At 40.8% G+C, this 12,074-nt stretch overlaps 1 long non-coding RNA gene across 1 annotated transcript; it reads right to left on the bottom strand.

Annotated features, from left to right (window-relative positions):
• Positions 1-1,319: 1,319 nt before the first annotated feature.
• LOC129636714 (uncharacterized) lies at positions 1,320-8,771 on the bottom strand. The gene is made up of 2 exons (XR_008707097.1): positions 8,309-8,771; positions 1,320-1,907 (listed from the first exon to the last, which is right to left on the bottom strand). It is a non-coding gene; the product is annotated as an uncharacterized LOC129636714 (long non-coding RNA).
• Between the last annotated feature and the right edge of the window lie 3,303 nt (positions 8,772-12,074).

The raw sequence follows: 12,074 nt of genomic DNA on the forward strand, positions 1-12,074 counted from the left end.
AGGAAGAACCCCTGGAGGAGGGCATGGCAACCCACTCCAGTATTCTTGCCTGGAGAATTCCATGGGAATTTCCCATCACCTCATAGGAACAGAAGGGGAAAAGTGGAAGCAGTGACAGATTTTATTTTCCTGGGCTCCAAAATTACTGCTGACAGTGACTGCAGCACAAAATTAAAAAACACTTCCTCCTTGGAAGAACAGCTATGACAAACCTAGACAGCATATTTAAAAGCAGAAATGTTAATTTTCCTGACAAAGGTCTGTATAGTCAAAGTTATGGTTTTCCCAATAGTCATGTATGGATGTGAGAGCTGGACCATAAAGAAGGCTGAGCAAAGAAGAATTGATGCTTTTGAAATGTGACACTAGAGAAGACTCTTGAGAGTCCATTGGACAGCAAGGAGATCAGACCAGTCAATCCTGAAGGAAATCAACCTTGAATGTTCATTGGAAGGACTGATGCTGAAGCTGAAGCTCCAATACTTTGGCCACCTGATGTGAAGTCAACTCACTGAAAAATACCCTGATGCTGGGAAAGATTGAAGGCAAAAGGAGAAGGGGGAGGCAGAGGGTAAGATGGTTTGATAGCACCACCGATTCAATGGATATGAATTTGAGCAAACTCCAAGAGATAGTGGAAGACAGAGGAGCCTGGAGTGCTGCAGTTCATGGGGTCACAAAAAGTCAGACACGACTTAGCAACTGAACAACAACCTTACTGGCTAAAGCAAGAGGTCAGAAGTTCTATGCTCTTCCAAGATATGATCCTCTTCACTTGTAAAGTCTGATAGCAGCTACCATCCCCCACCATTACCACTACACACATACAACACCTATCTGAGAACCACTATTGAATCTAAAGGGCCACAAATATAAAATAAAACAATATAAAATAAAACTACTATAGGATATAAAAAACAACCAAAAAAAAAAGCAAACTATGTGAACTATCTCAAAAAGCATGATTATATAGCAAATGCTGAACTGGATTGTGAAATATCGGGATTGGCCAGAGCAGTTAGGAAAGGCTTTATTGAGAGCATGGGGCTTGAACTGTGTCTTGAAAGATCAATAAGGCACGTTGAAAGAAAACTTAAAACACTTCACCTTTGTCATACAAAAATCGTAATTTGAAAACTTGAGCAAGCCATGACTTAAAATGCATTTTTAAAAACTCTGAGGAGACTATGTACTCAGTCCTAAAATACGTTTTGGGGAAGTGGATAGGAACATTTTGCTCTTCTTATAGAAACAGGGATGAGGGTGGGAGGCGTCAATTAAGGGTAATACTCAAGAGAAAAACAAGTTTTTTTTACAGCTTTCAATTTTAAAAGAAAACACTAAAAACAGTTTTTAATCTTTAAACAATGTAAAACCATATATAAACACAGATGAATAACTGAAAAACTGATCAAGAAAACAGAAATTTAGATTTCAATTAATAATACAATTACAATTTTTTAAACCTCAGCCCCAGTTCAGTTCAGTTCAGTCGCTCAGTCGTGTCCGATTCTTTGTGACCCCATGAATCGCAGCACACCAGGCCTCCCTGTCCATCACCAACTCCCGGAGTTCACTCAGACTCACGTCCATCAAGTCAGTGATGCCATCCAGCCATCTCATCTTCTGTCGTCCCCTTCTCCTCCCGCCCCCAACCCCTCTCAGCATCAGAGTCTTTTCCAATGAGTCAACTCTTCGCATGAGGTGGCCAAAGTACTGGAGTTTCAGCTTCAGCATCATTCCTTCCAAAGAAATCCCAGGGCTGATCTCCTTCAGAATGGACTGGTTGGATCTCCTTGCAGTCCAAGGGACTCTCAAGAGTCTTCTCCAACACCACAGTTCAAAAGCATCAATTCTTCGGTGCTCAGCCTTCTTCACAGTCCAACTCTCACATCCATACATGACCACTGGAAAAACCATAGCCTTGACTAGACGGACCTTTGTTGGCAAAGTAATGTCTTCACTTTTGAATATGCTATCTAGGTTGGTCAGCCCCAGATTATAGCCAATTACAGGAAACAGAAAGGAGAGGGAAATATGATCAAAGAGTGGTAAAAATGTCTTTCTCAGTCCAAACCCTGGCTATCTCTGTGGTTTTCCAAGTCCACCAGCCAAAACACTTGCCAATATGACTGGACAAATACTTGTCCAGGTCCACTGCTGATTAGCAAAGCTAATGCAGTAAACTCCAAATGAAGTTATAGGCTTTCCCTTAGTCTTCACCTCCTGGCTAAATTTTTCAGAGCAAAAATACCCCTAAGGATATATCCTAGGGATATTTCTATCAGATGAAAGCAACAACACTGTCTGACCAGTGGAATATGATTTTTAAATTATATCAAGTTAGAGTATACCTCAACTAACAATTTTCAATATTCAAAATAAGGTAGTGGTAAAGAATACAGATATGAGCATTACATCTGCAGGGTTTGAATCCCCACTCTGATGATCTTGGGAAAGTTACCTAGCCTGTCAGTTATACATGTGTAAAACAATGGTAATAATATTACTTTATAAATTGTTGTAGTCCTGCAGAATTAACTAAAGTAATCTTTCACAGCCTCAAAGACTTGTGAAAACACTTTTCACTCTCCCAGATTCCTGAAAGAAGCTGCACTCCTCTCTGACATAGCACAGGTAAGGGACCTTAACAAACCTTTCCTTTCCTTATTCCAGTGTCCTAGAAAAGTGAACTACTCCACTGGAAAGTAAAGTTCCTTTAAAACAATGCTACGCTAGGCTTGTGCAATTAGAACCCAAAGTTGAATCCAGTTGGCAGATCCAATTTGAAAAGGACTGTTTCCAAGAATCTAGCATCTAAATTTATATGAAATAATAAGGATTTTAGGAAAGGTGGGTTAACATGAAGGGCAAATAGGAAGTATGATATGGGCACATTCAGACCTCAGAACACCAGAAAGCACAGTACACAGTTTCCAAATGCTCAGGACCGACTATCTGCAAAGTATGAGGAATTGGCCAGATGCAGTCTGCTAGCTAAGAGAGTCCAAAATTTTTTCAAAAAATCTACCCTAAACAATGCCCAACTAATTCCTGCTTAACATTTAGATAATCATCTTAGACAACAGTGCCTTCAGAAAGTGTACTCCCAAAACTAGTTTCTTTAACCTTGACTTTCATAGCACTTATTTCCTTAAACATGCCAAATACTTACCAGAATTATCTATTTAATCAATTTCTAGTTTAGTGGTCTTCAAAACATTGCTCCACAACCTTCCAAAAGATTTTTTTTTAATATGGACATGAATACTTATGTTTCCATGTAGGATGAAGTAGTCTGAAGCAGATAAACTTTACCACTGAAAAACAACTAAAATTTGGATAAATTACAAAAATCACATATTTAAAACCATCAAAGAGCTACAAATGTGGAACTTCCCTGGCAGTCCAGTGGTAGGTGCTGGACCCTCCACTGCAGGGGGCACAGTGCCATGATTCAATCCCTGGTCAGGAAATAAGATCTCTCATGCTATGCAGTGAGGAAAAAGTAAAAAAGCAGCAAAGGCAATAAGAAATATCAGAGGCAAAATTCCAGAGAGCAGAGAACCATTCAGAAGTAATCTTAGAATGCACAGGGTTTGGGAGACATTTGTCATTTTGGGGCACAAGCCAGTGGCTGAGATTTGAAGTCAGGGCAAGCACAGGAATGCTACTATAGGGCAGAGAAATGAGCCAAATCTTTGATAACTGCTTGGGATGGAGTGACAAAACTGAAGATTTGAAAAGCCTCAAACACAAGATCAGTTTCTTCCTCAAAGTATTTGCTAAATTCTGAAGGTAAGCCAAAACTTCCAGAAAGTAGAGTAGAATTTTCTAGAGTCTATGGATATTTAGGAGATAAAAGGTCTTGAATATAACCAGTGGGAGGTGAAAGCATTGGAGGGAATGATAGATTAATGCTACCATCTATTATCACTTTTTTCCTCATTGCATTTTCCAATTTGGACACAACCAGAGACTAAGAATTTAGGCTTCAGAAAGCTGCTCTTAGGAAATAGAGAAACCAGTAGTCTTGGCAGTTGTGATTTCAAGCCTACAGCCAGTCTTTCCCCAAAAGATGTGAGATATTTTGAAATTTCAAAAGGTGAAAGGATAATTCAAATACCTCTGGAAAGTAGAGTGAAAACTTAATCTTTGTTCTAAACATAGGATTTCCCGCTTCTCCTCATGCTGTCAATGAAAAACCATAAAGGACCATGTCCTCGGAATAAGTAAAACAAAGATGGACTAGATCTCACCAAAACTGAAAACCAGTCTTGACCTAAATAAGTTTGCAAAAGGATTAAGGTGGCCACTATTCAACCTTCTTAGACTCTTACTTCTCTGGTAAAAAAAAAAAAAAAAAATTCCATTATCTGAACCTTCTAAAGTTGTTATTGGGGTGTGAGTATGTGTGTTTAATATAAAGCATCTGACATTCAAACAAAAATTACTAGGTATACAAAAATATAACCACTTGACTGGTAACCAATAAAAGCAGAGCAAAATAGGTGATCTAGATATTGGAATTAGCAGACAAGGACTTTAAATGATTCATATATTAAACAAAAGAAAGGAAAATATAGAGATAAAAAGATACAAAATTTCAACAGGCAAGTGAAATTTATATAAAGAATTAAATGGACATTCTAAAACTGAAAATAAAATATAAGATAAGGAACCCAATGGACGTATCTAAAAATAAACTGACCTAATCAAAGACAGGAAGTAAGCTCAAAGAGATATCAATAGAAAATATCCAAACTGAAGCACAAAAAGAAAAAGGACTGCTAGAGGTAGTACAGAAGAAAAAAAAAATATGAAGAGAAAGAAAATAAACAGAACATGGAAACATGTGGGACACAGTCAAAAGAGCTAACATACATGTAGTTACAGATCCAGAAGAACGAGAGAGAGAGAACAAGGCAGAAGCAGCATCTGAAGAGATAATGATGGAGGATTTCCTACAACTGATCAAAGATCCACTGGAATAAAAAGTTTCCAGCAGATTTCAAGCCTTACCACTCCTGTTTAACTTTGTGCCCCACAAATGGGCAAGCCAGCAACAGAGCCTGCCTGCTACCCACTTTGGCATTGGTAAGTTTCAAAACACAGTAGCCTTGGCCCATGGGTAACTATTATCACCCCATCTACACCCTATTTCCACAATGAAAGCTAAAGCTAGTCTCTCCTCCTCACTCTCTCAAGCTATTCTTGGACCTGCCTGGGAGCCTGCCCTGCTCACCTCCAGAAAGCCTCATTCCATGAATAATAAAGCCTTTTTTATCCTCTGGATTCATCTGTGGTAAAATCAATCTCAACATCCTAATGAAATTTTTGGTGAAAGAGGTTGATCCTGCCCCTCACAGGGCACCATAATACAACTGGTGCTGTGAGTAGAATGTTCAGATGATGACCACAGCCACTGAGGGTCTTTCCTTCCTTCTGTTAGCTTGCTAACTAGTTCTGCTGACTGCTGGCGTGCGTGCACTTTACTGTACAGTTGCTGTCTGCTAGTTAGCAAGCTCTCTGAGCTGTGCTGCTGCCTGCTAGAGAGTTTAGACTTGGAGCTGTGCTGCTTTGTGTTGCATTTGCTGATTCCTACTAAGCTTTTGTTGGGCTTCCCTGGTGGCTCAGTGATAAAGAATCTGCCTGCAGTGCAGGAGCTGCAGGTGAAGAGGGTTCAATACAAGATCCCCTGGAGGAGGAAATGGCAACCCACACCAGTATTCTTGCCTGGGAAATCCGTGGACAGAGGAGCCTGGCAGGCTACAGTCCATAGGGTTGCAAAGAGCTGGACATGACTGAAGCGACTTAGCACATATGCATAACAAATTATCACATACTTGGTGGGTTCAGTTCAGTTCAGTTCAGTCGCTCAGTCGTGTCCGACTCTTCGCGACCCCATGAATTGCAGCACGCCAGGCCTCCCTGTCCATCACCAACTCCCGGAGTTCACTCAGACTCACGTCCATTGAGTCAGTGATACCATCCAGCCATCTCATCCTCTTCTCCTTCTGCCCCCAATCCCTCCCAGCATCAGTCTTTTCCAATGAGTCAACTCTTTGCATGAGGTGGCCAAAGTACTGGAGTTTCAGCTTCAGCATCATTCCTTCCAAAGAAATCCCAGGGCTGATCTCCTTCAGAATGGACTGGTTGGATCTCCTTGCAGTCCAAGGGACTCTCAAGAGTCTTCTCCAACACCACAGTTCAAAAGCATCAATTCTTTGGTGCTCAGCCTTCTTCACAGTCCAACTCTCACATCCATACATGACCACAGGAAAAACCATAGCCTTGACTAGACAGACCTTTGTTGGCAAAGTAATGTCTCTGCTTTTCAATATGCTATCTAGGTTGGACATAACTTTCCTTCCAAGGAGAAAGCATCTTTTAATTTCATGGCTGCAGTCACCATCTGCAGAAATGGTTTCTTTCATGCTACAATAGCAGACCGGAGTGTCTGCCATAGGACCACATGGCCTATAAAGCCTAAAATATTTACTGTCCAGTTCTTCAATATATAACCCCCAACCCTTGACGTAGAGCAACCAGAACTCTCATACATTGCTCCTGGGAGTGTAAATTGGTACAACCACTCTGGAAACTATTTGGTTTATCTACAAAAACTGAACAAATATATACACTACAAACCCCTACAGTCCATGGGGTCGCAGTATCAAACCCAACTTAGCAACTAAACAACAACAATGAACAATTTCCTGTGGCTGCCGTAACAGATGATCATAGCTTTGTTGGCTTAAAACAAAATAAACTCATCCTCTCATAGCTCTGAAGGCTCAGAGCATTAAAACTTTCTTCTGAATTACACTGTCATTACAATTAGTATCAGCATGCAATTGAACAAAACAGTATAAACATAATAAAATTTATGTAGGTACAAAACCTAAGAAAAATTGTATTTGCATCATATTTCTTAGTGAGATGAATGTAGCTTTTATTTTATGAATTCATGCTTTTACCCACAGTAACAATTGCTCTGGGCTTCCCTAGTAGCAAAGTCGGTAATCGTTGCTCTACAAAATCAATCCCTTTCCTATATTTATTTATTTTTAAATATAAATTCTGAAAAAGCTTGTTTACATAAGTAATTAGGAATAATCATTTTGCTATGGCAACAGCACGTAATTCTTTGATCTCCAGACTTATTTGCCAAAAATCCTATAGTGACCTATTACTAAAAATTACTTCTAATTATCTATCAGTTAACAGCTACATTAGGTCCTCCTTCTACTTTGTTGAAAGAAAGAACTGCAAACCAACTAAATCAGAAAAAGATTTGTGATCGAGTGATTTGGGTCATTCACTTTCTCAAGATCATCAATTTACCTTCTAAGCACAATAGCAAGATCAGGAATGGATTAAAAGTATGCAAAGGCAATGAATTATATTGTACTACAGTCCATAGGGTCCCAAAGAGTCAGACACGACAGAAGTGACTGAGCACGCACACATAGTTGTCAAAATATTTTTAAAATTAATGAAAAAACATTAAATACGTTTCAGTGTCAATGTATTGAATAAAAGATAAGGTGGCAAGTCAAATAACTCAATTTTATAGTAGTGAGCAAAAATATTTCTACATACCACAAAATGAATGACATCTGTGATTTGTGATAAAGGTACAGGCACTGTTAATATCACTTGATTTCTATTGATGACAGTCTGGTACTGCTAATATTCCTGTGATTACAATCACTTTCATAATTGATAAAGATTAAATATTCTATTTATATGTTAAACAAATGTGATTTTCTTTCCACAATAGTTCACGGGACCCCCAGAATTCTAAGGTTAAGAACTCCTGGTTTGATGGAAGGAAGGAGGCAGTGATGAGGAGGAGATGAAGCAAGGAGAGGAGTGAAAATCGAGGACAGGAAGACAGGATGGAGGACAAAACAGAATGAAGAGGAGCAAAAAATAAATACAGCTACGTCTCTGGACTTCGGCTAAGCAAATACACTTGGAGATTCGCAGACAGTACTGGAGTTACTTCTACGGTGATGTTATACTAACGTTTTACAACAAGCAGTTTCTTCCGCTGAGTTCTATCCACTTAGAACCCATAAAGGGTCACCCGATTGCATCACATCTAAGTCTAAATATTACAACCAGTATTTTCCATGATCTTCCAGAATGGTGAGTATAAAGTTGATCCCCCTCAGGGCCACACCCCAAATCTTGTGCCCTCGGTCCCCATCCCCTTCCTTAACAGGGAGTCCATATTTTCTCGATATACCCCCTCTTCCGTTAGTCCCTCCCGGAGTCCTCAAAAGAGGGTGCTGCTCACCTGTCTTCTGAGTGGCCACTTGCTGCTGTCCTACCTCAGCCCAGTGTCCCTCAGCCCACGGTCGGGTGTCGGCTCGGTGCCTCCTCTGTCCACCGACCGTGGGACTCTTCACCACTGCTGACAGGGGAAAATACCCGCCTGGCGGGTTCCTCTTTTTCGCTCCCCTAGGCCAGCTTTCCTTTTGTCCTCAGCCCTTCGGAGGGCAGAGGGTGAGGTCCGAGTCAAGCGTGGGGTGGCCGCTTGCGGCAACGCCCGCAAGTCTCGGTGGGCTCTTCCTCACTCGCCGGGTTTCTTCCCCTCAGGGGGCGCCAGTTAGAGGACCATCGTTCTTCCACAGGCTTCCTCGGTTTCAGTTCCATGTTCTGGGCGCCCCAGAAAGTCAAGCAGAGGCGGAACACGTGTTGGAGAGTCACCACATGTTCGACGACCTGTGGAAAGTTCCTGCACTTTCAGTGACACGACGCAGGACCGTTGTTGGCTGTGAGGAGGCTCTGCGCTGCTCTCGCTAATGACGAGGCACCGCGAGATATTCTGGGCTTTGAGAGGGCTTCTGGCTCCGCCCAGCCAAAAAAACTGGTCCACCCGCAAAGAAAGGCCACGGAGAGAAAACCCTAGGAGCAAAGCAGCACCAAATTCCACTCATCCCAGATCTCTCTCTCTTCTGAGCATCATGACTGCCTTTGAGTTCTTTTTAGGTTGTGCTTTGGGCTGCCGTCTATGGGGTCGCACAGAGTCGGACACGACTGAAGCGACTTGGCAGCAGCAGCAGCAGCAAGAGATCCAAACAGGAAAATGACAGCAGTACTCCTTTCTCAACCCCCAGTATTAAGTTTCTAAACTTGCAGAATAGGATCTTTTTGTTCGTTTATACAAGATATCTTACCAGTGCCTCCTATATGCACTGGGGATGTAACGATGTATAAAATAGCCCAGCCCCTGAAAACCACAGAATTAAAAATCTCATTAAAGAGGTAAATAAACTGGAACTTATAATACAACAAATAAGTTACATGTCAGAGGAAGAGAAAGGATTTTCTTGGGGAATCTCATAGTTTCTCTTAGAGAAACTTCAAAGATAAAATATGAAAGATAATATAGAGTGGTTTTCCAAGCCAACAGAGTGGACAGAGAAAGTTTCAAGCATAAGCAACTGCATGTCATAAAGCCTAGAGACAAGAAAAATCATAGCTCCCTGGAAACAATAAAGGACATTCAGTATGCCTGACTGCTGGGGCAATGCAAGCAAGCCATTAAGAATATTGGCTCTGGAAGTCAATTATCTGAGTTCAAACCCCAGCTCTGCCACTTATCATCATGCAGAAGCAGGGTGACAAAGCAAAGAGAAGGCAGTTCACGAAGGACTTTGATAAGCCACATATGAAAAATAGAGAGCCTTTGGAATCAGAGGGTTGATGTCATCAGATTTGTTTTATGAATACCTATCTCTTCCCAAAAAAAGCTAAGGCAATTCATCTCCACTACACCTTCCTTACAAGAGTTGTTAAAGGAATTTCTTTAAGCTGAAATGAAAAGACACTAATAAGTAATAAGAAAACATGAAAGCTTAAAATTAATAGGTAAAAGAAAGCATATAGTGAGATTTATTATACTCTAATACTGTAATGATGGTATAAATCACTTTGAACTATAAAATGACTGTAGGGAATGGTATTTGATATCCTATGATAAATAATAATGGGAAAAATATGAAAAAGAAAGTGTGCATGTATAACTGAATCACTTTTCTGTACCATAGAAATTAACACAACATTGTAAATCAACTATAATTCAATATAATAATATTTTTAAGATAAATTTTAAAAAATATCAATCTCTGCTTTGTGAAGACTGGAGTCAGGGAAAAGGGAGTTGAAAAATCCAAGGTTATCAAGAGTGAACCAATGAAAGCTCTTGTAGGTATGTTTTTATTCCGGCTAATAAAGCTGTTAAGGCTGTTAATGTTAACATTCACCTCAGTTCAGTTCCGTTCAGTTCAGTCGCTCAGTCGTGTCCGACTCTTTGCAACCCCATGAGCTGCAGCACGCCAGGCCTCCCTGTCCAACACCAACTCCCAGAGCCTACCTAAACTCATGTCCATTGAGTCGGTGATGCCATCCAACCATCTCATCCTCTGTCATCCCCTTCTCCTCCTGCCTTCAATCTTTCCCAGCATCAGGGTCTTTTCCAATGAGTCAGCTCTTCGCATCAGGTGGCCAAAATATTGGAGTTTCAGCTTCAACATCAGTCCTTCCAATGAACACCCAGGACTGATCTCCTTTAGGATGGACTGGTTGGATCCCCTTGCTGTCCAAGGGATTCTCAAGAGTCTTCTCCAACACCACAGTTCAAAAGCATCAATTCTTTGGCGCTCAGCTTTCTTCACAGTCCAACTCTCACATCCATACATGACTACTGGAAAAACCATAGCCTTGACTAGACGGACCTTTGTTGGCAAAGTAATGTCTCTGCTTTTTAATATGTTGTTTAGGTTGGTCATAAATTTTGTTCCAAGGAGGAAGCGTCTTTTAATTTCATGGCTGCAATCACCATCTGCAGTGATTTTGGAGCCCAAAAAAATAAGGTCTCACTGTTTCCACTGCTTCCCCATCTATTTCCCATGAACTGATGGACCAGATGCCATGGTCTTAGTTTTCTGAATGTTGAGTTTTAAGCCAACTTTTTCACTCTCCTCTCACTTTCATCAAGAGGCTCTTTAGTTCTTCACTTTCTGCTATAAAGATGGTGTCATCTGCATATCTGAGGTTATTGATATGTCTCCTGGCAATCTTGATTCCAGTTTGTGCTTCATCCAGCCCAGTGTTTCTCATGATGTACTCTGCAATAAAGTTAAATAAGCAGGGTGACAATATACAGCCTTGACGTACTCCTTTTCCTATCTGGAACGAGTCTGTTGTTTCATGTCCAGTTCTAACTGTTGTTTCCTGACCTGAATATAGGTTTCTCAAGAGGCAGGTCAGGTGGTCTGGTATTCCCATCTCTTGAAGAATTTTCCAGTTTAATGTGATCCACACAGTCAAAGGCTTTGGAATAGTAAATAAAGCAGAAGTAGATGTTTTTCTGGAACTCTCTTGACATTCACCTCACATCTATAAATAATAGTGATGTTGTTGTTCATTGTTGTTCAGTCACCCAGTTGTTTCTGACTCTTTGTGACCCCATGGACTGCAGCATGCCAGGCCTCCCTGTTTCTCACCATCTCCCGAAGTTTGCCCAAGTTCATGTCCATTGCATCGGTGATGCCATCCAGCCATCTCGTTCCCTGACACACCTCTCTCCTTCTGTCCTCAAACTTTCCCAATGTCAGGGACTTTTCCAATGAGTCAACTGTTTGCATCAGATGACCAAAATATGGGGCAGTTATCCCCTTCACAGATCACTGCCTTTTCATGGTGAAGAAGTTTATGTCACTCAAGTTATGAGCCATGCCATGTAAGGCCACCCAAGATGGACAGGTCATAGTGGAGAATTCTGACAAAACGTGATCCACTTGTAGGAGGGAATGGCAAACCACCCCAGTATACTTGCCGTGAGAACCTCATGAACTGTATAAATAATAGTGATATGTCCAAATAATTTCAGTGTAATTGAAATTACACTGTATGCTAAAATTACCATGTGTGCTAAAACTTTCCAGTTTGCTTTTGGTTGGCTTGGAATATGGTTTGTTTGGTAACAGATAATCTGAAAATTAAGAAAATGTTGTCCCTGTTGGCTCTATCCAAATATGCCTTTCTCATTTTTAACA

This window comes from Bubalus kerabau, chromosome 22 (genome assembly GCF_029407905.1).
Source record: "Bubalus kerabau isolate K-KA32 ecotype Philippines breed swamp buffalo chromosome 22, PCC_UOA_SB_1v2, whole genome shotgun sequence".
NCBI lineage: Eukaryota > Metazoa > Chordata > Mammalia > Artiodactyla > Bovidae > Bubalus > Bubalus kerabau.